At 44.6% G+C, this 27,158-nt stretch overlaps 1 protein-coding gene and 1 long non-coding RNA gene across 2 annotated transcripts in view; one reads left to right on the top strand and one right to left on the bottom strand.

Annotated features, from left to right (window-relative positions):
• The window catches only part of LOC135916919 (tachykinin-like peptides receptor 86C), a 386,707-nt gene that overhangs the window by 167,301 nt on the left and 192,248 nt on the right, over window positions 1-27,158 (top strand). The window lies entirely within an intron of this gene.
• On the bottom strand, window positions 655-6,148 carry LOC135916920 (uncharacterized). The gene is made up of 4 exons (XR_010569104.1): window positions 5,955-6,148; window positions 2,968-3,017; window positions 1,763-1,861; window positions 655-884 (listed from the first exon to the last, which is right to left on the bottom strand). It is a non-coding gene; the product is annotated as an uncharacterized lncRNA (long non-coding RNA).

Consider the following 27,158-nt stretch of genomic DNA (forward strand, 5'->3'; position numbering starts at 1 on the left):
CGCCCATGCCTTGGAGTAGCTTATTACTAATGCCTGCTCCTACGTCATCGGAATGCCTAGTAGTTTGGAATATGAAGCTTGTGGATGCAAATAGCCTTTAGCGCACTTTCTTTGCGATTGTCATCGTTTCAATGCACGAAGAAAGGTCTTCAGCGCCACGCTCGGCAGGAGTAACGACGTTCCACTTACGGAGACCAGGATTCTTGCACAGTCGTCTCAGCCAACGCCGGTGTGAACGCCTTTAAATACGCTAGTGTGCATCGGGAAAAAAAATTGAAGAGGTAGAGCATGCGGATACAATTTTTTTTATCTTCTCCTCTTTTATCATAATTTTTTTGGCCCCAAGGAGAGTAGCAGAGTAGCGAAACGATCATTCCGTCTAAGGTCTCTGCCAGTCACCTCCTGTTTTTATCTCTACTTACACCGTGTTTGAAGCACAGGAAGGATAAGCATTGCTGCCTGCACCAAAGGAAGGCGCCATGTGGCAGTATTGGCCGCCCTTTCTCCCTTTCTGCTCTAAGATTTATATTGTGAATAAACTAATCAGCAATGAAAGCATCCTCACTTTGTTATGAGCGAAATTAACGCAAAAGAACAAAAAATTGAGCGAGTTGGCGTTTATCGTGAACATCAACTTCGATTCTACGACTGGTGTTCATGGAGCCCAATAACCACGGCAACCATGGCAGCGTAATAGAGAGTGCACCTCGGCAGCGGTATAGGTCGTGGGTTGAAACCAACGCAGGCACTGGTTACCCACAGGTTAACGAAATAAGCGCATGCGTTCCCCGCCCGGACACTGGGCTTTCTTGAGGGGCGAAGTGTCATGAAGAAGGAGCCCGCGCCATGGAAGTCCCACCGAACTCTGTACGCACAACAAAACCCTGTAAAAAAGTAATCATAAAAAAAATCATGAGCCTTTTCACTGTGTGAAGGTGGTTGACCAGCGAAACTGTTTAGCACACGACACGGAGGCGACACATAATTTTGAACAAATGTACGAACTCATTTATTGTCATTATGGGGGGTCATTATTTCACTCGCAACCACAATCACATTCTTCGATAATGCCAAATTGATTGTTTTATGCTTGTAGCGCAGCTTGGAAGAGCAAAAAAGGAATAAGGTAGGGGTAATCAAAGGGAACGGGAAACAGAGTGAGCGCTAACTTCCAACTGACAGTTTATTTCGTGACACGAGACTACTTATACACTCGGCAAACCATATGACATCAGGAGATAACAAAGACATGAAGCAACAAAACCGATAGTAACCAAGTGGTAACATTCAGACAGCCTGTGGCTGCAGTCGGAGATACGCCAATTCATCGTTTTGCAGTGCTGCGCAGCAATGCAAAACGTGTGGTTGCAAACCTGTCTTAGAGGAATGCGTCATTCTTGGTCGCAGTCGTAATCAGCTCACAAGAGAAATCATCGAAGCAAAGGCTATCATTGGTCTGGGCCATGCATGTGTAAGCTCACCTTCATTATCATTATCAAACAATGAATTGGCGTATCTCCGACTGCAGCCACAGGCTGTCTGAATGTTACCACTTGGTTACTATCGGTTTTGTTGCTTCATGTCTTTGTTATCTCCTGATGTCATATGGTTTGCCGAGTGTATAAGTAGTCTCGTGTCACGAAATATACTGTCAGTTGGAAGTTAGCGCTCACTCTGTTTCCCGTTCCCTTTGATTACCCCTACCTTATTCCTTTTTTGCTCTTCCGAGCTGCGCTACAAGCATAAAACAGTCATGACATACCAACTCGCCCGAAACTGCCACGCTTTTGGCCAAATCGATGCACGTACGCCGCTGGATGGTCGGTCGGGCCGGACCGGTGTGGCATCGCAAGGGATATGCCTGCAATACAGAACGCATAAATCGCTCCCTTTTCGGTAACGACGCATGCACATTGAATCACGACAACAGGGCTAGTGTCATCGCAGCTCATTCACGCAAAGTAAGTAGCCATCAACTTTACGGGACTATGAGTCATTGCATGTTTTGCTTGCTTAAAAGGAGGTATGCGCCATTTATGACGTCAGTTTTCGACATGCTGTTCTATATGTTGTATGCGCGATTAGAAAGTATTTGAGCACTGTTTGCTTCACTCTGCTGAGTGCTTGTAGCCTCTGCATTACGCGGCTATGAGTGATTGAGTGAGTGAGTGCGAACTATTTAAGTCCTGAGGAGAAAGAATTGAATCAATCCGGTGGCTCCACCCAGGTCGGGGCCGGTAGACAGGGTCCTTCGGCGACGGCCTGGGCCCTCTGGAGAGCCTTGAGCTGAGTGATGAACTCTGTGCTTCTGAGCGCCGATTCCCAGTAGGACTGGTCAGGAAAGTCCTTGCCCACGTAGGTGCGTAGGCAGGGCACAGCCAGAGCAAGTGTTCGAAGTTGTATTAGTGGCCCCAGTGTGGGCATTCAGTAGAAAGGTGTGGATTGATCCTGCTTAGTGTCGTTGGTGTGATGTATGTTCTAGTCTGCAACTGTCTGTAAGTGATGGCCTGTGCTTTTTGTAGCTTTAGGTGAGGTGGAAAAAAATTCTACATCCTAACCTATGATTTGAAGTGATTTCGTGGTATGACACGAGCGGGTCTTTCTTCAAAACCCTCCAGGTTGGGCAGAAGCGAGTGGGCGGACCACAGACGAACTCATTTATTGTCTTGATGGGGGGCATTATTTCACTCGCAACCCCAATAACATTCTTACCCGCCGTGGTTGCTCAGTGGCTACGGTGTTAGGCTGCTGAGCACGAGGTCGCGGGATCAAGTCCCGGCCACGGTGAAATGCAAAAACACCCTTGTACTTAGATTTAGGTGCACGTTAAAGAACCCCAGGTGGTCGAAATTTCCGGAGTCCTCCCCTACGGCGTGCCTCATAATCAGGAAGTGGTTTTGGCACGTAAAACCCCATAATTTATTTTTTTAATAACATTCTTTGATAATGTCAAATCGATGCACTTACGCCACTGGGTGGTCGGCCGGGTCGGAGCGGTGTGGCATCGCAAGGGAAGTCTGCAACACGGAACGCATAAGTCGTTCCATTTTTGGTACTGACGCATGCACATTGAGTCACGACAACAGGGGTAGAGTCATCACAGATAATTCACGGAAATGAGCCATCAACCTTACGGGACTATGAGTCATTTCATTTTTTGCTTGCTTAACGGGGCATGCGCCATTGATGATGACAGCTTTCGACATGCTGTTTTATATGTTGCATGCGTGATTAGAAAGAATTTAAGCACTGCTTGCTTCATTTTACGCGCCTATGAGCCGTAGTATTTTTTGCTTGCTTACGGGAGCATGAATGCTTACGGGGCTATGAACCATTCTTGATGATAGTTTTGTTCACGCAGAACAAAAATGCACGGAACCCTAGCCATACACAGCTTCGCTGTAAAAGAATCAATGCATCGAAAACTTTGACCAACGAAGTGAACTTGAGGTCTCACTCAATTGAAAGGGCCTTACAGCCGATTTTTAAGGACCAAGTTTTTTATGGGCCAACTAAAAGCTCACCCTCGACAGTGTTTACATCTGCAGCGGCTACTTCCAAAAGCGCGTGGATATTTGGTAAGCAGAATTTTCCAATCTGAGCAGCCTCTAACAAAGTAAGAGTCGCTCCACCAGGAAGGCTGAGAAGTGAGAGCGATGTCGATAGCCTGCCTCGCAAATTGTGAAAGCCACCCATCGTCCTGCTTTCACAGGAGTGAGTGTAACTGTGCTTCACCACCTATATTTTCACCTTTTCAACCAGTTTTGCAATTAAAAAGCTAGTGCAATAAGTTCGCGTTGCTGTTCAAATATTTTTTTATATTTGTACCGCATTTTTCCCCCAAATACATGCCTACGTCATGGCTGGCTGGTTCCCGTCATCGTTGTTGTGTCAATAGACGATCCACGCAAACTCATCGAAAGCGAAGGCGAAGCAGCGCCCCTTTTCTGCTCACTACAAATGAAGGCTAATCTGTATATTGCAAGTCAAGGAAAACTTATGCTAATAAAAAAATGTACTGCATTTCAATACTAATAAAAAGACCAGGAGTCCCATATACTAGTAGAAGGTTACGTGGTGAGCCTCCTATGCAGCTTCATGTTTTTCCCGCGTAGGGTGGCAACGGTCATTTTTCGCGACTTTTAGTGATGTATTAAAAATACAAATTCACGTTGAATGAGAAACACATGACTCATTTTAGCCATTAGAATAGGGAATCGTTCCAACAGTGGGGTTATCTCGGTTCATGTTCCGAGCGGTTGTCTGTCCTTTCAAAAATGTTTTGGGACATACGTCAGGCCTGCATTCAGGTCATGTGACGGCTGTCATTAATGTTAATTGTATGGTTTGCAGCTTTCATGAAGAAACGCAAGACGGGCCCAATATTCTCACTGTCGCATTATATAAGTGCGGAAATTTGGTATTCGCATAATGTTATGAGCGTGTTCGATTTATCTAAGCTTTCAATTTAGGCGAATCTTTCTGCAGCCCCTTCGGCTTTGTTAAATATAGGGATGCCTATAACGTAAAGCTATTCCAAACTTTTCTATTTCAATTCTGTAATGAGTCCTCCATGATCGGTCAAACAATTTTCGGGCCACCCCCCACTTCATCAGTCTCTAACGTGACGTCACGAAAACCGCGAAAACGCCCCATCTGATATGATGTGTGCACACTGGTTATGCATGATTAGACCGAACGAAAGGAAAATAATTATTTCTGATTCGACGCCTTTTTCGCCATAATACTCTGTCACTGATGAAGCGTTTCCGGGCTGCGCTCACTTCGCCTATCTGTCGCGCGACGTCACAAAACCGTGAAAACTCACTGTGTCAAAGTAACGCGTACGCGTTAAAAACGCATTACTATATCGAACAAAACCAATTTTTTTTTCTGAATAGCCGGACACAGCCGTGTTCAGAAAGAAATAAAAGATGGCTGCCCGCCGTTTGCTCTGGCACTAGGTACTCGGGGCAGCCGGGGAGCATGGATTTTTTTTTTTTTTGCGTATAATAAACATTGTTTTATGGCAGTACAACTCTATCGAGCCCTTTGGGTACGTATACAAGATCACTTTGCCAACTATTTGTTGCTGAGGAGCTGTTCTGGCGGCATCCTTAACGTTCCGTTCGATCCCGCTGCGATTTTCTATCAGCCAACGCAAGCTAAGTACGCGGAAGCGGATCAATCACAGACGCAGGCACCGCTCTCTTCAGCCGGTTATCTACTTTCACTGTACTGGCTCAGACCTGCCTAACCCCTCTCCACTTGAGCACACTCCTCGCCTCTTTTCATCTAATTCTTTAAGATCTGCTCAATGTAGGCAGCGCTGTTCGCTTTGAAAAAAACAAAACATGTGACCGCCTCTAAACGAGGAGCGCATTTGATTGGGCTTTTCAAACAACGCTGCGGGTTACCGCCCGATGCTTGCGTCAGTCGTTACGTAAATACGATGTCCGGAGATTGGAATGAACCCAGATTGGAATAGTTTTACGTGACAGGGCCCTTGGCTTCGCTGCATATGTTTTATGCGTGCGTCGATGGCGCGGAAGGAAATGTGCCCATTACGCCCACTGTTATTTGCGCTTTTCAGCACAGGGTCCAGAAAGCGGGCTCGCAGGCATGCCTTTGGTGCACTGACCTAACTTGTCAACGACTATTGCATACGCTAGTTTGCCACGTTTGGTTTCAGTGTCAAAGAAGGTTAGTTTTAACCAGCCGTAAGACGCAACCACAATCGCGACAATGGCGAGGCAGAATATGAGCTGTGTAGGGATTCTATGCTTTTCCTTTTCTCTGTGATTTCGAAAGGGCTTCGAAAGTTCTTTACCGGGTCATTGAAAATTTGCTGGGTTCTACCCATTCATAAAAGCGAATGACGGAACAACCCTCAGAGCTACAGATTTTTCTCTCTAACAAGCATTATAGGCAAGGTAATGGAAAACATCACTTACAGTTCATTCATGTCGTATTCAACTAAACACATTTTTTTTTCAGCTCCCTTAGCCATGCTTTAGTCAAGGTTTTTCGTGTTCAACTGAGAACTTTTTTCTGAAGCATTACTGCGAGTCGGCCTAGTTGGAACAGATTCATCTTAAAGCTTCTTGTGCGCAAACAAACAGGGACAAAGAATAGTGGCAAGACAAGAACAAGCGCTTTCTAACAACTGGTTTTATTTTTGAAGAACCACCTGCTTAAATACCCACAGATCTGCGCGATCTAGTCAACAGAGCACGCCTATAGCGCTGACGAAGAATAGGGGCAACACAGGAATGAGCGCTTGCTAACAACTGCTTTTATTTTTGAAGAACCACCTGCTTAAATACCCACGGATCTGCGCGATCTAGTCAACAGAGCACGGCTATAGCGCGTGCTCTGTTGAGTTGTTAGAAAGCGCTCGTCCTTGTGTTGCCCCTATTCTTCGTCCCTGTTTGTTTGCGCACAAGAAGGTTGTTGTTGTTCTTGTAGCCTGTGACACGTTAAGATGAACTTTTTTCTTGCACCGACCTGGCCTCTCAAGAAGACAAAACCAAACTAATTCACTGCATATTTCTGGACTTCAAAAATATATTTCATTTAGTTACATACAATCTACTTATCGAAAAAAACTTCGGGCCTATGAATTGCACAACCGTTTCATTAATTGGGTTACCGAGTGTCTTTCCAAAAGACAGCATCTGTGGTTCTTATCGGCGTTTGTTCTGCATGCTTATGGTCCAAGTGACCTCAGGTGTCCCTCAGGAATGCACTATAGGTTCCCTTTTGTTTTCACTCGTTACTAATGTTATTACAAGGAATGTTGCGTCTTCATTTGGAATGTTTGCAGGAAATTGTAGGTCAGAAATAGCGAGCGTGATATTAGATTATTGCAGTTTGATTTACACCTGATAATAGCTTGGTAGAATCAGGTTAGAAATTTCGTTGAATGTTCAAAAATGTGTAACTATCATCGTCTCAAGGAAACGTGTACTTCAGTCATGCACTTATACTTTAGGTAATATGACCTTAAAGAAGGCTGATGAATATAAATATCTGCAAATTTTAATTACGTCTTACTAAGGTGGAATAGGCAAAATGCGAAAATAGGAAATAAGGTAAAGAATCCGCTGGGTTTCTTACGTCCTAAATTCAGTCGATTACCAGACACAACAAAAGAACAATTGTATTTCACTCGTGTTCGTCGTTTAGTTCAATACGGTTACTTCTGTTGCGATCTCACGAATGAGCTTGAAGAAGTGCAAAATAAGGCAATGAGGCTTTGCTTAACAATTAGTATAGCAGGAAATGAAATTGTCAAAGATTGGTGGCGAGGGAATTCGCACTCTCCGAACCGGAGGGGATGGGGCGACAACAAACCCACCCTGCGTGCGTTTATTGAGGGTTCGACTGCTGACCGGCGATAAGGTTCACGACTGATCGACCGTGAACCAGAGGCATGAAACGGGAGGCGACTTACAATACACACATCCAATTTAATAAAATAAAGTCATGCGCGAGACCTACTCGAAAAAAGAACATACAAATTACCAGCAGTGGGTCTAGTTCGCTGAAGGCGTGCGGGTCACACAGCGCACGGCCTGACGCCACTCGCACGACACTTAGCCCACCACGTGTGAACTATTAACACTCGCGAAATAACAAAAAATACGCGACACAAATGAAAAATATCATCATCATAATCATCAGCCTGGTCACGCCCACTGCAGGGCAAAGGCCTCTCCCATATTTCTCCAACAACCCCGGTCATGTACTAATTGTGGCCATGCCGTCCCTGCAAACTTCTTAATCTCATCCGCCCACCTAACTTTCTGCCGCCCCCTGCTACGCTTCCCTTCCCTTGGAATCCAGTCCGTAACCCTTAATGACCATCGGTTATCTTCCCTCCTCATTACATGTCCTGCCCATGCCCATTTCTTTTTCTTGATTTCAATTAAGATGTCATTAACTCGCGTTTGCTCCCTCACCCAATCTGCTCTTTTCTTATCCCTTAACGTTACACCTATCATTCTTCTTTCCATAGTTCGTTGCGTCGTCCTCAATTTGAGTAGAACCCTTTTCGTAAGCCTCCAGGTTTCTGCCCCGTAGGTGAGTACTGGTAAGACACAGCTATTATACACTTTTCTCTTGAGGGATAATGGCAACCTGCTGTTCATGATCTGAGAATGCCTGCCAAACGCACCCCAGCCCGTTCTTATTCTTCTGATAATTTCAGTCTCATGATCCGGATCCGCAGTCACTACCTGCCCTAAGTAGATGTATTCCCTTACGACTTCCAGTGCCTCGCTGCCTATTGCAAATTGCTGTTCTGTTCCGAGACTGTTAAACATTACTTTAGTTTCCTGCAGATTAATTTTTAGACCCACTCTTCTGCTTTGCCTCTAGAGGTCAGTGAGCATGCATTGCAGTTGGTCCCCTGAGTTACTAAGCAAGGCAATATCATCAGCGAATCGCAAGTTGCTAAGGTATTCTCCATTAACTTTTATCCCCATTTCTTCCCAATCCAGGTCTCTGAATACCTCCTGTAAACACGCTGTGAATAGCATTGGAGAGATCGTATCTCCCTGCCTGACGCCTTTCTTTATTGGGATTTTGTTGCTTTCTTTATGGAGGACTACGGTGGCTGTGGAGCCGCTATAGATATCTTTCAGTATTTTTACATACGGCTCGTCTACGCCCTGATTCCTAATGCCTGCATGACTGCTGAGGTTTCGACAGAATCAAATGCTTTCTCGTAGGAGGAGGAAAGAGAAAAGAAGAAGGCAGGGAGGTTAACCAGAATAACGTCCGGTTGGCTACCCTACACCGGGGGAATGGGAAAGGGGAAAGCAAAGATCACAGAGAGAGAGAGGAGCGAAGGAAAGAAGGAAATTGCGGCATTTGCCACAATTTTTGCTGCTTTCTCGTAATCAATGAAAGCTATATATAAGGGTTGGTTATATTCCGCACATTTCTCTATAACCTGATTGATAGTGTGAATATGGTCTATTCTTGAGTAGCCTTTACGGAATTCTGCCTAGTCCTTTGGTTGACAGAAGTCTAAGGTTTTCCCGATTCTATTTGCGATTACCTTAGTAAATACTTTGTAGGCAACGGACAGTAAGCTGATCGGTCTATACTTTTTCAAGTCTTTGGCGTCCCCTTTCTTATGAATTAGGATTATGTTAGCATTCTTCCAAGGTTCCGGTACGCTTGGTGTGATCATGTACAGCCGTAATTTGGATAAACAAATGAAAGATTAAACGCGATTAGAAAAGAGAGTCCGGCGGAAAGTTTTGAGAGTGGGCTGGAACACGAGGCTTAACTGTGGCGTGCTTGCCGAGATCCCGGTCTGAAGAGCGTCGGGCTGCTGGCACCTCGCTGCCGAAGATCCTGACGGATTTGCACCGTCTGTCGGTCGAACGGCGAAGCCTTCGGCCTGGAGGTTTCAGCCTGCCGACCACATCTTTAGCTGTCCCCCGGTGCCCGACCAACCTGCTCCGTCTTCCAAGCCGCTCTGCCGCTCGCCGAGCCACGTCGTCCCTCCGCCGCGCTCAGGCGACACACGTGACCAAACAGGTCGTGCGAGCTCGGGACAATGGGAAGCTCTCTTCCCCATCGCCGTTCAGGCGGTGTTGCTGCTGCTGCGGTAATGGCGGCCATCTTGAGAGGGGCGCGGGCATGCACTCTGTGACAGAAATGTACCCGCCGTGGTTGCTCAGTGACTATGATGCTGGGCGGCTGAGGACGAGGTCGCGGGATCGAATCCCGGCCACGGCAGCCGCATTTAGATAGGGGCGAAATGCGAAAACACCAGTGTATTTAGATTAAGGTGCACGTTAAAGAACTCCAGGTGGTCGAAATTTCCGGAGTCCCCCGCTACGACGTGCCTCATAATCAGAAAATGGTTTTGGCACGTAAAACCCTATAATTTAATTTAAATTAAATGTGGCAGAAAGTAAAAATAAATTGTTATTGCATGCAATAAAAGAGCGCCGACAAAGTCGTAGGTTGAAATTTTTTCACAATGCCTACTATTTTAAAATATGCATTCACAGAGAAAAGTGCTTAAGTCACCATCTTATATCTCGAAGACATGCGATCATAAATTGAAAGTCCGTGAGTTGCTTTTAGGAGTTTCGTCTTTCGATATTTTTTTCTTTGTGGGATCCATAAGCGAATGGAATGCTTTTTCACCTGATATTGTTAGTATTGAATACAATGGCGACGTTAATTCACGGCGCTTTAATGCCGTGAGATTATTGGTTCGTATTGCTTTTTCATATGTACCGCCGCGCTGTATGACCACTAGAGGGAAGCAGGTATCTAATAAAAGATAAATAAATAAATAAATAAATAAATAAATAAATAAATAAATAAATAAATAAATGTTGATGTTGCTATGCCACTCAGATTATTCTTATGCAGTCGCACGCTTATTCGCTCACATTGTGTCATCTACCACAGCGTTTGTTTAGCCATTTTCCTTGGTTTTTCGAGTTCCCATAGTAATAAGATTAAACTCGAGATTCAAGAAAATATCAAACCATGGAGTTGGCGTTACAAAGCAACGTTGTCCACGAGAGGCACCAAAGTATGGGCTTAGGATTAGTTTTCAGCACATGGGGTTTTTTACCATGCACCTAAATACAAGGGCATTTTTCGCATACCACCACCATTTGAATGAGGCCAATGCCACAGGGTATCGTACCTCGCGACCTTCTGCGCAGCCGCAGGACGCCACAGACACGAGGCCACCGTGGCAGATCAGTGCTTTGTTAGGGAAAAAGCAACTTCGGCGTATTTGCATCCTTATCTGCTATAATTCCAATCAAAACGTACTGAATTGTTATCATAATGATATGCCTAAATGACTGTAAAGGTAAAGACTTCTAATCAATGCAAATTATAAATATCACGAGAAATAAACTGCGGCGCTCTAATAAGTTTTCTCGGTAGAATATTGCCAGCTACCCTTGGAACACAAGACGCCGCCAATGTTTTATGTATGCAGTCAGTAACACGAAAAGTAGGAGCGACATAAACTATTAGCAACGCACCGCAGAAGCGAGGATAAATTATTGTTAGAAAAATCCTCGAGATTCCCTTTACGCATCCCTCGCCTTCAGCCGCATGCCTACTCTAACTATACCTTACTGCGCACAACAAATGTCATTCACATCAAAGCACTCAAAAACGGGGCAAGAGAGGTCGCCGCCTCGCAGTATTTTCTGATAGGCCGCGGTATGCATAGCTCGCGCACACTTCAAATGGAACGTACGCGATCGCACATTCCTTAATGAGCGCCGTTTTTACTGTGCGTGCAAAGCAACGGAGAAACAGTCGCGGTCGATCGTTCCCTTTGGCATCGCACTTTGGAGCGGCAAAACGTCGTCGCCCACTTTCACTTAGACTTTCCACTTTATCGCGAGGCCCTAGCACGTCCTCGATGCCCGATTCTACTTCTTATTTCTTTGTGTTTTCCTACAACTACTCGTGCAATAGCAGGACGGAGCGCTACGCACAAAACCTAAAGAGAAAAACCAACACAGATGGCGCAGCAGTCTTCCTTCGGAGTCGGCGCTGTCCAGCAGTTTTTTTTTCCTTTGCTGGTGCACGGCGCGCGTCCGTTCTTAGGGAATTCAACCGGGCGTGGTGCTTGACACTCGAAGAGTATTGCTATTGCCCCTTATAGCGGACACAAAGTGGAAATGTACAAGGGGAGAACTTTTGCGGTCGTCCAGCGTGCAAAAACGAGACACCGTCGCCCGACCTATCCTCGGGTTTCTGAGTCTCATCGTTACAAACAGTGAGACTTTCCATTTGTATTTCCGGATATCTTTAGCTCGGTCGCTTCCATGGGGGTGATACCTCCCGAATGGCTGCGTGATTTTGAAGCGAACTTCGATGGTCTGAGGTGTGGGCCATCGCTTGCTTCTCTGCGTTACCGTCGAATTGGACGCCCCTGTTTGAGGAAACGAAAATGCCCAGGATGACAGAAGAAACGAGAAGGATAAAAAGCAGCAACGTAAATGCTCATTGTTGAGATCTTTATTCGCGTTTCATCCTACCACGTAGCCCAATAAATTTGGCACTCCTCCTGTGGCCGTTACCATTTTTGCAAGGAACATTGTGCTCTGTTGTGCGCCGTATCTTAAAGCAGCAGCCGTATAAAGAATTCACCCACCGAAGTCGTTTCGTGACTACGGTTTCTGCCTTCCGTGCACGAGATCGCAATTTTCATTCCCGGCCACCGCTACTGTCTTGCGGCTGCGTTGAAATGAAGATTCGTTCGCGTACGGTGCGTAAAACGTTTATTTTGGCGAGTTAGTTCATACTTGGGTAAAACCAAGGAAGTTACAAAAAAGAACCTCCTTTTTATATAAACAAACGAGGTTCTATACAGTTTAGAGTACAACTTATTTGGTGATAACGCAGAGCGATTCGGATTACGATAAGATTGTTTGTGATGTATTGCTGTGTCCTGTCTTCCACTGAGTAACGCTGGAGCGTGAACAACCCCAGATGGTCAAAACTGATCCGGGGCCCTCGAATACGTCGCCATCTCAGATCTTCCGCCTCACTTTCCTACATTAACCCAAATAAATAAATTAATAGGTTTAGAACATTACAGGTTCTGTGTGCAAATATTTAATGCTACTGTTTTTTATGTATACAATACGCATTCTTGACGTATCTTCAATTGAACATATCTTTATATATATATATATATATATATATATATATATATATATATATATATATATATATATATATAGTGTGTGTGTGTGTGTGTGTGTGTGTGTGTGTGTGGAAAGAAGTTCACGCGGACAAACATTGATTTTCGATGCATCGGCCAGGGACCGCCTTTTGGCAAGAATGGTTTTACAGACATATCGACAGCTATTTTATACACTTCGGGAAGAGTCTTTCTGCAACATTGCGTAAGTGCATCCAATAGCTGTCGTTGTAGGTGAGTAAAGCCCAAATGTGCCAAGCCTCAAGAGATATAAGGGTGTGATCTAGAATGCACACGAACTAAGTATTTGTTCGCTCTCGTGTTGAGCTATTCGAAGAAAGATTTTACTACAAACTTAGTTCATCAATCCACAGTAACTAATTAAGCAACTTTAATAGGCAATGACCTAAAAGCATGATTTCTAATAGAGACGTTGTAGAGGCCCATTGAGAAATATTTAAACAAATTATTTCCGTGGACATGGCTTGCTTGGTTTAAATTTTCTGGGGCTGTAATAAAGTGCGGGGGATTTAAAAAGTACCATATGACAATACTCCGTTTCATACGTAACTCGCAACACATCTTGCCCGCAGCACATCTTGCAAAATCTCAGTTCGCACGAAGAAATTACTCAGTGTTTTTTTTTTTACCAGCAAGAATGTGAAATTGTTCATTATTTTATTAGGCACTGTAAGATATTAAGAAAAGCGTTAAACCTTAAAAAGGAACGAACTCGCTTATATGCGACCACGAGCACAAAAGCCCAAGAGTTATATATTTTCTTTACCCGACCTGTTGCGTAACTTCCACAAGATTGCACACTAAGTATGAAACAGGGTATATGTTTTTTGATGGTAGTGACATAGTGCCCTTAACATGCTCTGAACGAATTATCGACTAAGCAAGTAGACCACGCATGAACAGGCCTTCGGCAACAGAGATGAATTAAAGACGATGGTATCGGCTACAACTTTTGCCGGGATATCTTGTCTATCGAATCAATGAAGAAAAATGAGACGGGAGATCAATAGCGCCTACCAACTATTAAAGCTCTGCAAGCTTTTCTGGTTCATAGACCACGTAAAGGGCAGCGAGGACTGCTGGTGGATGGCATCGGAGACGATAGGTGTCGCCATCATCTCTCATTTTTGCTTGATTCATGCGTTCAATCTGCGTGCAGCCCCACTGCAACGCTAGCGCTGCAAAGTGCCAGCATTCCAACGAGGCGATGGTGAAGCATCCATCGCTAGTAGGTGCCATTTGTTTTTATTTATTTATTTTATTTGGTACATACTGCCGGCCTGAGTGTCAGGCCCTGGGCAGGAGTGGGTACGAAACTATAATCAATACGAGGATACAACAATTCCGTATCAACAGCATTTTAACGTTGCGCGTTACAGCACTCGACACCGCGCGTAACAAAGTGAGTATTCGATACCACAGCTCAGAATGAACGCACATGAATGAAAACGCATGAAAAAATTGCGTCATGTCTGAGGCTCATAATGTCGCTTCGCGCATGTCTCTGACCGCCTTGTAAATTACCAAAAAAAAACTGGTTCGCTTTCTTTGCCACCCGGAAAAATTAAAACAACAGTTCTCAGCCAACGTCATGGAGGACGAGGAATAAACTTTACGTATAGAAATGAGCTGATGGTGTAACCGTCCGAGATCGGCAGCATCCCTACTTTAGAATGCCGAAATAAATTAGTTCAATATTTCTCAGTGGGCTCTACAACTTATCCATTGCATATTTTGAGTCTAAAGTAGTGCCTTAAATGTTGGTTAATTATTTTTGGTAATAATAATTTAACCTCATAATCCAGGTACCTTGAGGTACTCAAGAGTAGCGAGAGCGATTCTGAGTTGTCTGCATTCTCGTAGCGCTCATGTAGAGATTTTTTAAGACTTGGCCCCAATTAGCCGATTCGATTCGATGGGGTATTCAATCTTACTATTCGTGTTAGAAACAAGTAATATTCGCCCACTTTATATATATATATATATATATATATATATATATATATATATATATATACACACACACAGTGAAGTAGACGCGCGTATGAAGCGGTTTATTGACGTTTCGGCCGGGGTCCGGCCTTCATCAGAATACATTGCATGGTGTCGGTACAGGTAATATACATGCGCTTATCAACCAAATGAAGATACGTTAACATAAAAAACGAATAAAATGGGCGAACAAAATACATCCGAATCGTTCAAAGGATAGCTGACACGTGTATAGACCGATGGCGATTGCAAACATAAAATCTAAGATACAAAGTATAAAAACGTACCAAAACGATTGGTACGAACCAATCGCCACGTGACAACAAAACGTCGATATGCGCTCAATATGTGCTATGTTATCAAGCAAACACAGACACAGAAAAAGGGGATATATATATATATATATATATATATATATATATATATATATATATATATATATATATATATATATATATATATATATATATGTAGCAACGTGAACATAAGCTAACACCGTTGTTAGGCTCACAGAACTTGTATTTCAACGGTGCATAAATACTTCAGGCTTCATTTGAACGTTCTACACAAGTTTGGTTGTTACAGTAGGGCTATTGATCGTGTGGCTAAGTTGAGGTTTTAGTTAACCAATCTGTTCCGGCCCTTTCAAGAAATATTTTACGCCGATTGTTGCGACGCCTATAATGGGCTGCCTCCACTGAGGTCCCCGTGCACTTCGACAAGAAAAGTCACAAACTATTATCCACCACACCTTTCTGGACAGAACACTCGGCCCCGAATATGCGCGCGAGAAGTCCAGTTCTTAACAGCCCCACCATACGCACATTGTTGTAAATAACGAAATAACAACAAAAATAAGGCGCGGAGCAATGTAAATGAGGCATCACGTGCTCTTTTACTCTAAGGTTATCTTCAGCGGCGAGGAAACGTTATTCAAGACATCAACCTATCCGGAGCCTTTTATGTGTACTGTATTTTTGTTTTGTCAAACTGAAATTTATCCACATAACTATCGAGATCCTGTCTATTTCTCAGCTGTCTACCATCGTCATTTCACTATAGAAATTTTTCTGTTTTCGAAGAAAGCTACTTACGCTTTCCTGTTTTATTATCATTATTAATATTGCTGCTTATATGAAAATATATATAAGTTAAGAATTCTGATAGGTTTCATGGTCTGTTTTTTTTTTGTAATCTTGTAGTGGTTCGATGAACACCTTATAAAGTTGCTGCGGTAAGAAATGAAGTCGGAGTGGAAGGTTCTCCTGATCGTAGTTCTCGCGCACCCTTTATTACTATTGTTTTTCATTCATATTCACAAATCTGTATTATTGGCACGGTGCACCGTGCCGAAATTCATAAGTAATGCAAAACGCTACGCATACGGAGAAACGTCATTGGATATTCGTAATATGGTGCAAGGTTTTCAGTGCTTCGTTTTATTTTTTCGTGAAAGTTGGAGTTCAATTCTCGGTTTTTATTTTGGCCTGAAAATTCCTTTTTCTTTTCTTGTCTTTTTTTTGTTTTTCTTGCGAGTATGCTTTTCCAAATGAGCTTTGATCTTCCTGTCTCTTAACTTTACGCCTAACATTTTTCCTTCCATCGCTCCTTGCATGGTCTTTAACTTGTTTTCGAACCTCCTTGTCAGTCTCCAAGTTTCAGCCCCATATGTTAGCATCCGTAGAATGCACTCATTTTGCACCTTTCTTTTTAATGATAGTGGTAAGCTTCCAGTCAGAATCTGACAATGTCTGCCCTATGCGCTCCAACCCATTTTTATTATTATGTAAATTTCCTTTACATGATCAAGGTGCCCTGCGAGTAATTGTTCTAGGTAAACCTACTCGTTCACAAACTCTAGAGGCTGACTGGGGATCCTGAACTCTAGTTCCCTTGCCCGGCTATGGATCATTATCTTTCTCTTCTGGATATTGAACTTCAACCTCACTCTTATACTCTCTTTGTTAAGGTCCTCAATCACTTGTTGTAACTCGTTCCCAGTCTTGACGAACAGGAAAATGTCATCGGCAAACCGAAGGTTGCTGAGATATTCGCCGTTGATCCTTACTCTTAAGCCTTCCCAGTTTAATAGCTTGAAAACTTCTTCCTTAGACGCAGTGAAGCACGCAGTGGAGAGACGGTGTCTCCTTGTCTGATCCCTTCCTTTATAGGATCTTCCTACTTGTAGACAATTGAGGTAGCTGTGGAATCTCTGTAAATACTTTCGCAGATAATGACGTAAGCGTCCTGTACTCCTTGATTAGTACAATGTTGGCATTCTTCCAGTTGTCTGGGACACTTAAGTCGATAGACAGTTCCTGTAAAGGGCTGCCAGTTTTTCAAGCAGTATGTCTCCTCTATCATTGATTAAATCGATTGGTATTGCATCTTCTCCTGCCGCCTTTCTCCGTTTCATGCCTTGCGAGGCCCTACTAACTTCATCGCTAGTTATAGACGAAGCCTCTGTAACCTGTTCATTACTACTTCGAATGGAGGTATCATGGCTGCTTAGGGTACTGTAGAGGTCAGTATAGAATTCTTCCGCTGCTTCTACTATATCCTCGAGATTGCAGATAATATTGCCCAGCTTATCTTTCATTGCATACATCTTGGCTTGTCCGATGCCAAGTTTCCGTCTCACTGATTCCATGCTGCGTCCACCTTTTACTGCTTCCTCAGTTTTTCTAATGTTTTTCTAACGAATCCCCTACTACGGCGTTTCTAATAATCTTATGTTGTTTTGGCTCGTAAAAATACAGAATTTTCATGCAAGAGCATCATTGCACATTGAGCGAAAAAGCTGGCGTCTATCGTTTGGACAAGCGAAAAACGGCACTCCCATTGGCTGCGACACCACGTCACAGGCACGCCTCGACGTAGCAGAGCGGGTGAAAGGGAACATCCGCTTCCCCGCTAGCCAGGTGTTGGGTCTCGGAAGCCTGTGTTATCCACGCATTCCTCACCCGCGCAAGCTCTCGCCTGCATTTTAACTGCGGCTCTGTAATCTTTCTAAAGACCTTAATGCACAAGGAATATTACAGAAATTTTGTGAATTGTCTACTAATGCGTAAGCATTCTTTTGGTTGGCTGTTACTTCCCTTTTGCTTGCTGATGTTGCAAGATTATGCATCTCTACCTAAAGGTTTTTCCGGAGCCAAAGAATGCTTACGCTTTATTAGACGATTCTTAGGATTTCACCAGAATTTTTGTATCGAGCGTCGCCCCATAACGTCGTTTGCGATCCGCTTCTGAACACCTCCTTTGCTCTTCTTGCTGTTGATGATCTCCTAGTTCCTGTCACTGTTCTTGTTGTTCCCTCTGTCGACTACAATATTACCGTTGTCGTTCAGCGTTCCTATACGCCGCTTCTCTGCTTCATCAAGCTTGCGTTTCTTTGGTGCCATTGCAAGAACTCGTCTCGGCGCCCCCAATCTCTTCTACGCGATCGCATAAACTGAACCTAACCCCTACCACAACACGTTTTTTTGCCAAACCACATCTACTAATAAGTTATTCTTATCATTTTATAATTTTCTATAGCAACGCTTTTATTGCTAAGCAACGGCGGAACCGGACGTCTGACTCGTTCGTCGCCTGGCAGCAACTGCGCTAGCAGCACCCGTGGGCACTGCTCGGCGCACCTTCTTTATTTGGAACGCACTTCCGCGGCCGCCAAAATTGCTGAAGGCTGCCGGTTTCAAAAAAAAAAGTAGATCTTTTGAACGGGATGCCTTATCACAGAGCCGGACGCCAGCTTCAGGCAGCACGTTCGAGCGACGCCATCGCGACCAGGAAGGAGTTCAGTCATCCGGGATAAGCAGCGAATCGTCGTCGTACACCAAAGCGATGCCTCCAATGGGAAGTGGTGGTGGCAGCTCAGGTGTCCCCTCGTGTGCAGAGAGCGCGCAGAAGCAGCAAGTACTCTTAGCGCCAGCGGTTCGATAGATGGTCTGTTAAAACATGTCGATGTATGCTTCGACGTCGCAGACTGATGCTTGTTGAGTGGGGTAGCCTGGCGCCCAACTCTTGAGGCATGCAAGTTGTACATTTGTGAAGTAGGAAGTCTGAAGGCGTTAGCGGGCATAGCTCGTCAGGGTCTACAGAGAAATGTGTTAACCCTTAAACGCCCGTAGGGTTCATATTTCCCGCCATTTTTCAAACCCTTTATCTCCAAAACACTAAACTGCTCTGCCATAAGACTGTAGAAACGTCTGGAGTAACGCTTGAGAGACAACTGGGAAAACATTTAGCGACTCCTGCGCAACCCACTACGCGGCGGTACAGCTCCCATGAGTGCTACCGGCATTTTTCTCTCCATGCGGGCGTTTGTCGCGCGCGTTTTTAACCACTGCAATAATTCGTGGATGAATGTATCTGCCGGTGTGAGAAATATTCGTTAATGCATTTCTTGAATGCTTCAAATGTTGAGCTATTGTTTGGCTCACTTTTAGAGCCTAACGTAATGATGAAGTAAATTTTTGTATGTTTGAGTTGCAACTATGGAGTGGTAATATAATTCCCTACGGGTCTTCCACGAAGGTAATTCCTCGAAGTGCGATTTTCTGTTTCTCTAGATAGGAAGGCACTTGACCTTTGTAGAGGCTCTGGATTAGTACTTTCCCTGACGATCTAAACCACTCTTCTAACTCCGAGGAATGTGGTAACGAGGACGAACCATTGCCTATAACTACTCTAACGACTATAACTACTACTAACGACTACAAAGCAAGGCGTCAGTTCTTCTGATATGGATTTGAGCGACGACTCAGAAGATGACAACGAACGTGAGGCAAATTCTTTGATGGCTGGTCTACACTGTAACTGCCACATACATAGAACATACCAAAGTTTGACTCAAAGCTGCTAGCCTCTTCAAAACTGGCACCCAACCTCATGCTCCTGATAGTTGAGGCATTGTTTGGGGATGTATTTCACATTATTGTGAAAGAGACCGTGCCATCCAGACAGTTTCGGAATGAATATAGTGGAAGAAAAAGAGCAGCAACGCACGCACCCCGAAGGCCTTCCAAGGTGACAGGAAAAAAATTAGTGTACCAGATGAAATCCGACTGTCAGCCATACCACGTTTTCCTAGAAGAACAGCAGTCTTCAAATGCTTCTGGTGCTGCTCAAGTAAGCAGAACGACAAGAGGTCGAAAATTGTTTGCTCGACGTGCAATATTTACCTTCCCGCAGGCTATGCTTTCAGAGAGAGAGAAAGAGAATGAAGAGGAAAGGCAGGGAGGTTAACCAGATATGCTTTCAGAAATTGCACAAGAAGTAGGGGCCTGCCAAAGGCCCACAGGAAAATGTATTTCCACCCTCATAATTTTTATTTTGCGTAATTTTAGGAAGCTTTTGGTATTGTAATATGTTCTTTGGACAATGAACACTGTTTTCTAAAAATCTTGCATTTGTATTTGCAGTAGACACCTTACAGCGTTTAAGAGTTGAGGGACGGGTATTGATGTTCGCTTCTACCTCACAAACAACACTTACCTAATCAAAGGATAGGGAATGGCGAACTAGGGCACGCTTAAATGTGTCATTGGGGATGCGGACCAGCCGTTCCCACTACCATCCCCACCAAGGCGCTCGCTCGATGCAAGACTTCCATTGGATGTGTTGTGCACTACAGAAATCTGCCCAACTGGATGCGGGATCATTTTCGATCTGTCCTGCGCAGGTATGAAAGGCAAGGGTGTACGTTGTCCGAATAAATGGTCGAATAAATGCCACAACGAGCGCTGAAACGCCACAAGGTGGCGAGGAAGCTGGTGGCTGTCTTTTCAGCTGTGAGCTCAAGACGAGGAGCACGCGTTACCGCACATGAGGAGATGGCGATGTAGGCTATGGGGTGAATTTTCTGTGTTGAAATAAAACAAAGTGGTACGCAGAAGTCAACCCCGACAACTGTATATGGACTCGCATGGAAAATCCGATCTCGATGCAATGGTGCTAGGGGTGCATACTCTGGTGTAAACTTGCGTCTTCTGCAAATCAGGCAGCCGCTCACAGCCGACTTCACAGATTGGCGCCCTTTTAGCAGCCAGAAGTGTTCGCGTAGCTCTGTGGTGCCTGCTCGACGCTTGAGGAAAGCATCCGTTCGTGGGTTGAACGAAATGCAGCTGTGCATTATTCCCCTTTAGTGGTACTTCCTGCAGCTTGCGGGATTCTGCAGAACTGATTTGCCATTTTCAATGTCCCTCCCTGTGCGGGCGCATTCAGTTGATTCACCTTCCTAGCAGCAAATGATGGGCGAGTTGGCACATAGGCAACTAAGATGAAAGCCAAGGAAATGCACGCATGGGGGGCACAAGAAAAAACGGAGACACAAAGAAGGCTCTTCATAAGCAAACGTAGGCCACGTTTCACCAAAAAAAGAGAAGGAACAGAAGTTTGACGTGAAGGTGCAGGTAGTTCCCTATTTGGATAAAGTGCCACACTGCTTAAAGGCGGTGGTTGAACGGCAAGGTGTGAAGAATGTGTTTCCGGCGCCGTCATAGTTGTCTACTTTGTGTTCGTGCATTTCGGCGCATTGCGAAAGCGCCTTCGGCTGCTCGACTAATCATAAAAACAAATTAGTTAACTGCGCCACGGAAGTTATATCTACAAAATACCCGTGACTTGCGGAAAGGTGTATATTGTTTGAACCGGGATGTGTATTAGCTGGAGGCTGAAGGAACGCAAAAGCAAGGTAGCAGCCTCAGGAGAGGGTAGTGAATTAGCCCATCATTGCTGTAGATGTGGTTGTGCTCCTCTATTCAGCTCTATAGCAATTTTTGGCTGCGGCAAAACGGGAACAACAACATACATTTTTGAAGCCTTCAAGATTCAGAAGTACAATTCCCGACACATTAGTGTACCATCACATATCTGAAAAGGAGTTTTCTTATGGCGTACCTTGAATGTCATAAAAAATTTGAGTCATAATGTGTATAACTTGTGGTGGTTGTAGTGTCGGTTTGTGCTGGCGCATGCACTTGGCGAGACCTTGGGATTTATACCTATAAGAAAGTGGGCTGGGAGACTAGCATCGTTCTGTGTAGTCCTTGTTTCTAGTTTATGCGTTTCTTTCGCTGGTTTTCATCTTAGCCTTCCTAGTGCATCTCTGTTTACGTGAATGCCTGGCGCTTAAGTGATGATAACGCGTGAGGCCGTCGGCTTATTGTGTAATACGCAAAACGCAGCTTCGTACAAGTACGCTGGATACTACTTTGCTTGCCCAAAATGGGCTTCAACTTATACACGTCCAGTTATTGTTGCTTCTGCACTGATGTCATAATTGCTGCTCATTATACTTGAATTGTATTTTTTTAATCAATTGCCCAGTGTAAACAAGATGCTGTTGGTATTTTGGCATGAGTGAGGGCTCTGTTTGTCCCAGTCGATTCGGACATGAAGTCTAGACAAAAAAGGTTCAAAAATGTAACTTGCCGACATCTGGGGCCCGGAAGACAAATACTTGCATATGTTATAGAAGGGCACCATGCCAATGACACAATTCATGCCAGCACGCAATGCCGAAATAACATTTCAGAATAACACAAGATGAAGTTTCTAATATTGGAGAGTGGAGATCTACAACAATATTGTAAAAAAGAAGCGCAAACAAATCCTCTATTAGGAAACCGTATTATTTTAAACTTTTAATAGAATATAGCGTCAGGGAAACGGATGGCAGAGTATACCAATCACAGAAGGCGTCATACTCATTTAACGCTGTAGGTTGGTTCATTTTTGTTTGTGTCTTTCTTTTCCAACGATAAGCCATAGCTCAAGAATGTTTAGATATGGCAGCTAACTCATGATTTTCAGGTTGTTTGACATTTGAAGGGCGCACTGTAGCCCGTCGCCATCATACGCAAGCTCCAAGCACATCAAATGTCGTCAGCTTTTAACTGGTATCACTTGGCCTCACGCTGTCACCGCCACCAATTTCTACATTCCTGCGTAACCTGTGTCCCCGCGGCATGATTGAGGGAATACAATAGTTTCAGCGGCCAGGCTCCTCCCTGCTCCAAATAGGCTGCACTTTATCGCAGTAACAACTGAAAGGTCATTGCTGTTTGTTGCTTCGGGTTTTATGACGCATGCACTTTGACGAAAAACAAACAAACAAATGCTGGTTTAATACACATGTTCAAATCTTTGTGAAGCGAAGCTCATAGAGAAGAGGCTAGCTGAATGATATGACGGTTTTCATCTGCACCGTGATTTCCAGCGTAGCGTTTACTTGCCTACCCGGCGAGACAAGGGGAACACCAACACCACGTGACCCTCGAGGCCACAGACAACAAACTCTCCGGTGTTGACCGAGTTTCGATTATGTCATCTCCGCGTTCGGCTCAGTTTACTACTGCACTGTCTCCAGGGTCGACCCATCTTACTCGGCGAGAAAGCAACCGAGCAGACGTGCCAATCCCTGTGGTATAAGCCATAGAAGCGTCGCTTCATAATTGAAATTATGCTCTTGAACGCGAATATTTGTTGCCGTGAGAATTTCTGGGTACCGTTTTTTAACGCGACAGCGTTAAGGAGCTCGTGTCGCAGAAAAGCCGGTGTCGTCGGCGTCGACGTCGGCGGCGTTGGTCGTGAGCGATAAATCCCAGCAGGCATTTCATGAATAAAAAACAACTTGCAAGATGGGCTGGGTGGGAATCGAACCAGGGTCTCCGGAGTGTGAGACGGAGGCGCTACCAGTCAGCCACGAGCTCGATGCTTCAAAGCGGTACAACAGCGTCTCTAGTGAATGCGGTGTTGCCTTAGAAACAAGCTGTTTCTAAGACTCAGGCGTCCGTCGCTTGCTCAGGCGCACATTTCGTTGCCGCGCCGAACGCGGCGCTGCTCGACGCTCACCGCGTCCGATGCGGGGCGCGTAGTCGCTGCGCCGTAGCCCACTGTCTTACATCCCTTGGCGGGTCGACGGGAACGCTGTCGCGTTCCACTCTTGAAGGCGAAGCTCAAGCGTCCTCCAATTTTCGTTTCATTCTTGCAGTGTTATTGAAGGAATTAGAGGGTAGTAAATGGGATATAATAGGGCTCAGTGAGGTTAGGAGGACAAAAGATGCATATACAGTGCTAAAAAGCGGGCACGTCCTGTGCTACCGGGGCTTAGCGGAGACACTAGAACTAGGAGTCGGATTCCTGATTAATAAGAATATAGCTGGTGACTTACAGGAATTTTATAGCATTAACCAGAGGGTAGCAGGTCTTGTTGTGAAACTTAATAAGAGGTACAAATTGAAGGTCGTACACGTCTAGGCCACTACATCCAGTCATGATGACCAGGCAGTCGAAAGCTTTTATGAAGACGTGGAATCGGCGATGGGTAAAGTCAAAAGAAAATACTCTATATTGATGGGCGACTTCAATGCCAGGGTAGGCAAGAAGCAAGCTGGAGACAAGTCAGTGGGGGAATATGGCATAGGCTCTAGGAATAGGAGCGGAGAGTTATTAGCAGAGTTTGCAGAACAGAATAATTTGCGAATAATGAATACCTTTTTCCACAAGCGGGCTAGCCGAAAGTGGACGCGGAGGAGCCCAAATGGCGAGACTAGAAATTAAATAAGTTTCATACTGTGCGCTAACCTGGGCATCATAGAAAATTTGGACGTGGTCGGCAAGGTGCGCTGCAGTGACCATAGGATGGTAAGAACTCGAATTAGCCTAGACTTGAGGAGGGAACGGAAGAAACTGGTACATAAAAAACCTATGAATGAGTTAGCGGGAAGAGGGAAACTAGAGGAATTCCAGATCAAGCTACAGAACAGGTATTCGGCTTTAACTCAGGAAGAGGACCTTAGTGTTGAAACAATGAGTGACCATCTTATGGGCATCATTAAGGATTGTGCAATAGAAGTCGGTGGTAACTCTGTTAGACAGGATACCAGTAAGATATCGCAGGAGACGAAAGATCTGATCAAGAAACGACAATGTATGAAAGCCTCTAACCCTACAGCTAGAATAGAACTGGCAGAACTTTCTAAGTTAATCAACGAGCCTAAGACAGCTGACATAGGGAACTATAATATGGATAGAATTGACCATGCTCTCAGGAACGGAGGAAGCCTAAAAGCAGTGAAGAAGAAACTAGGAATAGGCAAGAATCAGATGCATGCGTTAAGAGACAAAGCCGGCAATATCATTACTAATATGAATGAGACAGTTCAAATGGCTGAGCAGTTCTATAGAGATTTATACAGTACCAGTAGCACCCATGAGGATAATGTGAGAGAGAATAGCCTAAATGAATTTGAAATCCCACAAGTAACGCCGGAAGAAGTAAAGAACGCCTTGGGAGCTATGCAAAAAGGGAAGGCAACTGGGGTATGTGGATCAGGTAAAAGCAGATTTGTTGCAGGATGGTGGGAACATTGTTCTAGAAAGACTGGCCACCCTATATACACAATGCCGCATGACCTCGCGTGTACCGGAATCTTGGAAGAACGCTAACATAATCTTAATCCATAAGAAAAGGGACGCCAAAGACTTGCAAAATTATAGACCGGTCAGCTTACTGTACGTTGCCTACAAAGTATTTACCAAGGTAATCGCAAATAGAATCGGGAACACCTTAGACTTCTGTCACCCAAAGGACCAGACAGGATTCCGTAACGCCTACTTAGCAATAGACCATATTCACACTATCAGTCAGGTGATAGAGAAATGTGCGGAATATAACCAGCCCTTATATATAGCTTCCATTTATTACGAAAAAGCGTTTGATTCAGTCGAAACCTCAGCAGTCATGGAGGCATTACGGAATCAGGGTGTAGACGAGCCATATGTAAATATACTGAAAGATATCTATAGCGGATCCACAGCCACCGTAGTCCTCCATAAAAAAAGCAACAAAACCCCAATAAAGAAAGGTGTCAGACAGGGAGATACGATCTCTGCAATGCTATTCACAGCGTGTTTACAGGAGGTATTCAGAGACCTGGAGTGGGAAGAATTGTGGATAAAAGCTGATGGAGAATACCTTAGTAACTTGCGATTCACTGATGTTATTGCCTTGCTTAGTAGCTCAGGAGACCAATTGCAATGCATGCTCACCGACCTGGAGAGGCAAAGCAGAAGGGTGCGTCTAAAAATTAATCTGTAGAAAACTAAAGTAATGTTTAACAGCCTCGGAAGAGAGCAGCAGTTTACGATAGGTAGCGAAGCACTGGAAGTCGTAGGGGAATACATCTACTTAGGGCAGGTAGTGACCACGGATCCGGATCATGAGACTGAAATAATTAGAAGAATAAGAATGGGCTGGGGTGCGTTTGGCAGGCAATCTGAAATCATGAACAGTAGGTTGCCACTATCACTCAAGGGAAAAGTGTATAAAAGCGGTGTCTTACCAGTACTCACGTACGGGGCAGAAACCTGGAGGCTTACGAAAAGGTTCTGCTTAAATTGAGGACGACGCAACGAGCCATGGAAAGAAGAATGACGGGTGTAACGTTAAGGAATAAAAAAAGATGAGATTGGGTGAGGGAACAAACGCGGGTTAATGACATCTTAGTTGAAATCAAGAAAAGCAAACGGGCATGGGCAGGACACGTAATGAGGAGGGAAGGTAACCGATGGTCATTAAGGGTTACGGACTGGATTCCAAGGGAAGGGAAGCGTAGCAGGGGGCGGCAGAAAGTTAAGTGGGCGGACGACATTAAGAATTTTGCAGGGACAACATGGCCACAATTAGTACGTGACCGGGGTTGTTGGAGAAGTAGGGGAGAGACCTTTGCCCTGCAGCGGGCATAACCTGGCTGATGATGATGATGATGATGATGATGATGATGATGATGATGATGATGATGATGATGATGATGATGATGATGATTCCTTAGAGAACGGTGCCGGCCGCCCGCACGTCTTTACCGGGTGCTGTAGAGCTGTCTATAGACTCTTTTCACGGCCGTCCTGTGGGTTCCATCATGTTTGATCATGCGGTGACGCGTCAATCGTCTGCCTCAGCTGCATCGGTGTTTACAATTGTGTGCATGACGCCCAGTGTGGCTCAGCAAACTTCTGTTCCGGGGGGTACCGTAGACGGTGACTAGGTGAACCAAACGATACTTTGGCCGCAGCTTCAGACAACATGTAAGCATTTTCCAAGATCATTAAGCATCGTCCAAACGGCGTGAGCAGCCTATATAGTGCTTCTAGTTGTAGCGGGGCTAGAAATGTATTCCAAGTTGTCCGAATTTTGCCCTTATGAATTATATCATCAGTGTGTTTTACTTTTCGTTCTTTATTTGTCTAACACTTTGAAACAGCCGCTTCTCATTTTTCTGACTCAGTAAGGTTTGTTGGTATAGTCAGTATCTGATTGTATTTTTTTCTGCTTATTGCTCGCGAGTGCGCTCAGTTGCGATAGATTTATTCTTGCTGCGCACAAGGTTTAGCACGCTGATTATCTGTACTTTGTAAAAGCTTG

This window comes from Dermacentor albipictus, unplaced genomic scaffold (assembly GCF_038994185.2).
Source record: "Dermacentor albipictus isolate Rhodes 1998 colony unplaced genomic scaffold, USDA_Dalb.pri_finalv2 scaffold_38, whole genome shotgun sequence".
Lineage (NCBI taxonomy): Eukaryota > Metazoa > Arthropoda > Arachnida > Ixodida > Ixodidae > Dermacentor > Dermacentor albipictus.